Here is a 5,405-nt window from a genome sequence, read left to right as displayed (position 1 = left end):
GATTCACAAGCAGAAGGCACAAAGGAGCTACGAAGGAGAGACAAAACAGCCTGGCAGTCCTTCTGATTAGCTAACAAGGTGAAATCCTCGGGTCAATTAATGATCATCATTTCAAGATTGTACCATGGTACAATCAGGCATCTGCATGTTTGATTTTGTTTTTGTAGTTACAGGGGTCAAGAAGGTAATTACAGAGCCATGAAGCAGCTACAGAGTTAGGCAGTTTGAAAAGAATAGTGTTTTAAAAAGAACAATTTCTCTTGTACAGTTTTTGCTTTGAGCACTGATCTCTAGCAAACACAGTCTACTTGGGTATACCTTAAACCACTCTTGTTTTGGACAAACTCATTTTTCCAGTCTTCTGACTCTGTCTTGTGCTCCCAACTGTCACTATAAATTGAGCATCAAGCACTTAGCTATCGTGGTACCTCAGTTGAATGCAAACCTGCCTTGACCTTTTTCTCTGCCAGATTGATTTGTCCATCGCCTTCGAATTTAGGCCCCTACAGAAATGACATGGCATGGACAATATATAGGGAAGTTCTTGGATAGAATGCAAGAAGAAGAAAAACCCTGTATCGCAAAGCCCACTTGTACTATAGTATAATTAATGTAATTTATTAATTAGGCACCGATAATAATTCTTCTTTCGCATCCAAATCCTCATGAAGCTGGCCTCTTGGACCGCATTCCAGTTGAAATTTGGGTCTTATGAACTTCCATCAGAATTTCTCTTTAAGCATTCTTATGATTCAGAGTCTTTTATGTCATACAGTGAGTTATAGGCAAACCAACCGCCTCCTTTTGGTACTAGTTTTCTGTGTCAGCCAGCTTTCTATTGTTGTTAATGGGTTCTCAACATAAAAACCAGACTAGAATCCAATATTAAAATTTATGAGCTTTTATTACCAGGGCCAGGATCACTTAACCATACTCACATGGGACAGGACAACTGGCAAGTAACCTCTGAAATATAGAGGTTTTAAAGCTACAAACAGCATCCTGTTTGGCAAGCAAATTGGTCATCTAACACAGAACAGCACCTTTAGGGACAGTGTGACCACTGCTCAACATATATTCTTTCTGGGAACATTGTGTAGTTCCTGTTTAATATATCTCTGTATATGTGTGGTCTTGTCCACCACATGCTGAAGATAGGGAAGTTATTTAAAAAAAAAAAAAAAAAAGGACACATACCTCAACTCTGGGTCAGATGACACGAAAGGAACTATGCCCATCTAGGAGGACACATATAAAAGCCGTATCCCAGCTGAGTGTTCGGGGCAAGTCTCCTTTGGGAGGCTAAACCTGAGACACAGTGGAGAGAACTAACTTCTGGGTGACACCAGAAGGAGCCATATACAAAAGCAGCACACTTATGGGACCAAAGCACATTTAGTGTTAAGGGAGGATCTTAATCTTTTCCCCTGGTCTAGTTATCATTTAGGTGCATAAGAGACAAGCTGTAGGCTTGCTCCCTTTCTGCCACCATCTTGGTTCTGCATTCTCCATGCAAAATGCCCAATGAAACTGCAGAAACCATCCCTGCTACAGAGCAGGAGTTACCACAGCCTCAGACTCAGATTGGGTCTGGAACAGACTCTGACAGTGATCAATCAGTACCAGAGCTCAAAGAGCAAGATTCCACACAACAAGCCCAGCTGGTGGCAGCAGCTGAAATTGATGAAGAACTAGTCAGTAAAGCAAAACAATTGGCATGAAAAGAAGGCACAGAAGGCTATATCTAACCTGGGTCTTCAACAGTTTATAGGAGTTACTAGAGTCACTATTTGGAAGTCTAAGAACATCCTCTTTGTCATCACAAAACCAGATGTCTGTAAGACCCCAGCTTCAGATACCTACATATTTTGGGGGGGGGGAGCCAAGATTGAGGATTTATCTCAGCAAGCACAGTAGCAGCTGCTGAGAAATTCAAAGTTAAATGTGAAGTTGTCTCAAATGTTCAAGAAAATACACAGCCTCTAACTGTACAAGAGGAGAGTGAAGAGGAAGAGGTTGATGACTCAGGCATGGAAGTTAAAGACATAGAGTTGGTTACGTCATAAGTAAATGTGTTGAGGGTAGGGGCAGTCCAAGCACTGAGTAACAACAGTAATGATATTCTAAATGTTATTATGGAACTAACAATGCAATAATCGGAAAGGAGGACATCTTTTGGTGTTTCAAAAAGGTTACTGAGCTTGTTTTGAAATTTGTACCGTTTCTATCACTAATAAAGTTATGACTTATTGGATGAAAAAAGATAAGTTGTAGACTTTAAAAACTACCATAAAGTGCTAGGTAATTGTATTCAGACTTTTAACTATCCTTAGAGAATTTGGATAACCAGTGGTCACTCTGTGAGCAAATGTTCATAAAGCAGGTGTCACTCTTTTAAGCAGAGGACAGGTTTCCCCCAGCCATTCTTTGGTGAAACCCCGTTTAAGCCTATGGCTGATGGAATGTTGACAAGAGAGACAGCTAGATTCCCTGGTTGTGTGGGCCGCTGAAAACTGAGAACACACGAGGGGTCATGGCCCAGGCTACTCTCTTACGGATACCCAAAGGTGTGGATCTTGATCACTGAAAGATCTCCACTTACCTCTTGTACTTTTTCTCTCTTTCTGCTAGTAAACTAATTTTTCTACCTTAGCTTTTCAGTAGAACAACTTAATGAGACATTCGTTCAGAAATTGGGCTGAGGCAGCTTGCAATAGTTTACATGCTACAGTGGTTATCAGGGCAATGATTTACATCTATGCCTTTACACATTAAGAATAAAAGATTTTTGTCAGCTTTACAGTGTTTTTGAAAATGTGATTACTAGATGATAAATGTAAGAACCTGTGAACACTAAAGATTTAATATAGCCTGGTCCTTCTAGGAAAGGCTTCCCTAGTTACTAGATAAAAGAACACAAGTGTCTTGGAGATTTCCTTGCCCTAGGGCCCAGGGTAGAGTTCCTCCAGTCAATTGTCTATTTTGTCTACCTCCAAAGGTGATCTCTTTCACAGTACAGCAGGGAAAGTGTTCTTCCAATGCACCTTTCTATACAATAGTTATGCTTCCTTCTATAGACATTACTGTTGCCAGACCAATTGTAACTTTAACTTACACTACAAATATTCAATAAGAGGGTCAGGGAGATAGCTCAATAGAATAAGCTCTTGTCTGGCAAGTACAAAGGTCTGAGTTCAATCCCCGGTACTGGAAAAAAAAATTCAATAAGAGTAGGTGAGGGGTTTGTGAGATATTTCCAGAAAAAGGAATCATGCACAGTTGGAGGGTAGATAAGCTGGTGGAATGTTGTCTCCCTTCTCTCCAACAGGAGCATCCACCTACCCTCAAAAGGGCTACTCAAGGGATGCCTGGGTGGAGGAATCAATTAGAAACAAGGTGGGGACACCCAAGAAGGTAATTTCTATTGAATTCCAGGTTATCTCACAGGCAAAGTCTCTTACTCCTTTCAAGTGCGTCATTACGCACCAGAAGAAATTTGATCCTTACACACATAAAAGAGCTATTTAATTTAAATGGAATACTAGTGGAAATATCTATTTTTATCTTACCATTTTTGGTCCAACTTTATTTATTAAATAATTTATTTTACTTTAGTGAGAAACAAATATCAATGAGACACTTTCCAAGTTGATTAATAGGACATTTTCAATAATTAATTTTACTTGTGAGACAGTGTGGTAATAATTGGAATGTCCTGGCAAGAAGTATGTATTTAGAAGACCACACATTGTTATCTTCTCAGTGGTCATCCACAGCACAAGAAGCAGCCAGGACATCCCATCCAAACACTACTACTACAAATCCTTCCTCTCACTGAACCAAGGGAAAGCAGCTGTACATCTATCCTATTCTGTATATACAAATACAAAATGGTCCTTCCTCTGTATCCCCCCTCTCCAGTTCAGTTACGTCAGAGATGGGTATTCTATTGGCATCTAATAGAATTCAGCAAAACAATCCAACTCAGCCCAGTAGTCCACACTAGTAGGGAGTTATCCGCAGAAGTTGTTGAGCAGAGCCTTTTATAGCTCAGCATATTAATATGGCTTTACTTTATATACCTCATTTTTATACTTTTCTGCTCAATGGCTAAGACCAAGATAAAGCAAGACCTATATAACAAGAAATGTAACTTTTGTATCTGATAAGGTCAGTCAAGTCCCCTCAGGATTTATCCTGTAATCCTATACTGCACTTTGTAGATCCTTTGTCAGTGTAACCCATGTGGATGAGTCAAAGCCAATGCTTGACCAATTTGCTCTCTGTGAAAGCCTGAGAGAAAGTTTTCTCTCCATGTGACTCTCCTTGGGCACACTATACATCATTGATCACATTCCTCTGTGGCTCCGTAATCTCCTTGATCAGAAAATTTGGGGCACAACTGAATTACATGATGTTACAGTACGGGTTCTCCTATGTCCTCAGTCTTCACTGACCTTGAAAGGCTAGAGCCAAAATGTTGGCAGACCTTGCAGCCCTTCCTTTTCTCCAATTTTTGACCTGTGAACTTAGGTTGTTAACCCTCCACAAGAGAAGCTTATTATTACCTTGCAATATATACAGTTCGGTTTACCCTAACTGTCTAAATATCGAACATCTTAGGTAGAACGTGGAACAGGTATCTTCCATCAAGTATTGATGTGTTGAAATTTAAGTCCTTACATAATATGAAGAAAAAAAATTTTTAAATAGGAATAAACACATAATTTTACACAGAAATTTAGAAATGTAATACAGCATTGTATCAGGACAGTCTTGTGACTTTTTTTCTTTTTCATGTCTTTTTTTTTTTTCATTTATTACCCACTTAAAAAGAGAAAAACAAAAAAAACCTTTTACTTGTGAGACAGTGTGGTAATAATTGGAATGTCCTGACAAGAAGTATGTATTTAGAAGACCAGAATGACAGGCATTCCAAGCGTGACCCTTCTATTACACATTGCTATCTTTAGTACAGTTGCTTGGTTCACTAGTATCAGCATAATAGTTAGTCAGGTTGAGAATCCTGCCAATTGACTGCTAGTTTCAAAAACCTGCTGATGTTTCTCAGGATCATTGCTTTGCCCATCTTGTGCATACAAGTGTATGGCTTTGTGCCTGTCCTGTATACCAGCTTTTCTCCTTACCCTCTCCTCATTGTCCAGTCCTCAAGTTCGTGCTTTCCTTTTAGTTGTGTTATATATACCTTTCTATTTGTATTTCTTCTTTTGACTTCTTATACTAAGGAGACTATACAATATTTACACATATGGGTCTGGTTTATTTAATTTATGAGTATATCTTCAAGTGGCATCCACTTAAATACAAATGCTTCAAGTTTATCATTCTTTATACCTGAGTAATGCTCCATTGTATAAAAATACCACATCTTTTTCAACCATTCC

General features: G+C 39.0%; 1 pseudogene; it reads left to right on the top strand.

Annotated features, from left to right (window-relative positions):
- Positions 1-1,517: 1,517 nt before the first annotated feature.
- On the top strand, positions 1,518-2,156 carry LOC101591577 (annotated as a pseudogene).
- The last annotated feature ends 3,249 nt before the right edge of the window (positions 2,157-5,405 follow it).

This window comes from Octodon degus, unplaced genomic scaffold, assembly GCF_000260255.1.
Source record: "Octodon degus isolate 3935 unplaced genomic scaffold, OctDeg1.0 scaffold00007, whole genome shotgun sequence".
NCBI classification, from domain to species: domain Eukaryota; kingdom Metazoa; phylum Chordata; class Mammalia; order Rodentia; family Octodontidae; genus Octodon; species Octodon degus.
The sequence above is the reverse complement of the archived record's forward strand: the minus strand, read 5'-3'. Positions and strand labels throughout refer to the sequence as shown.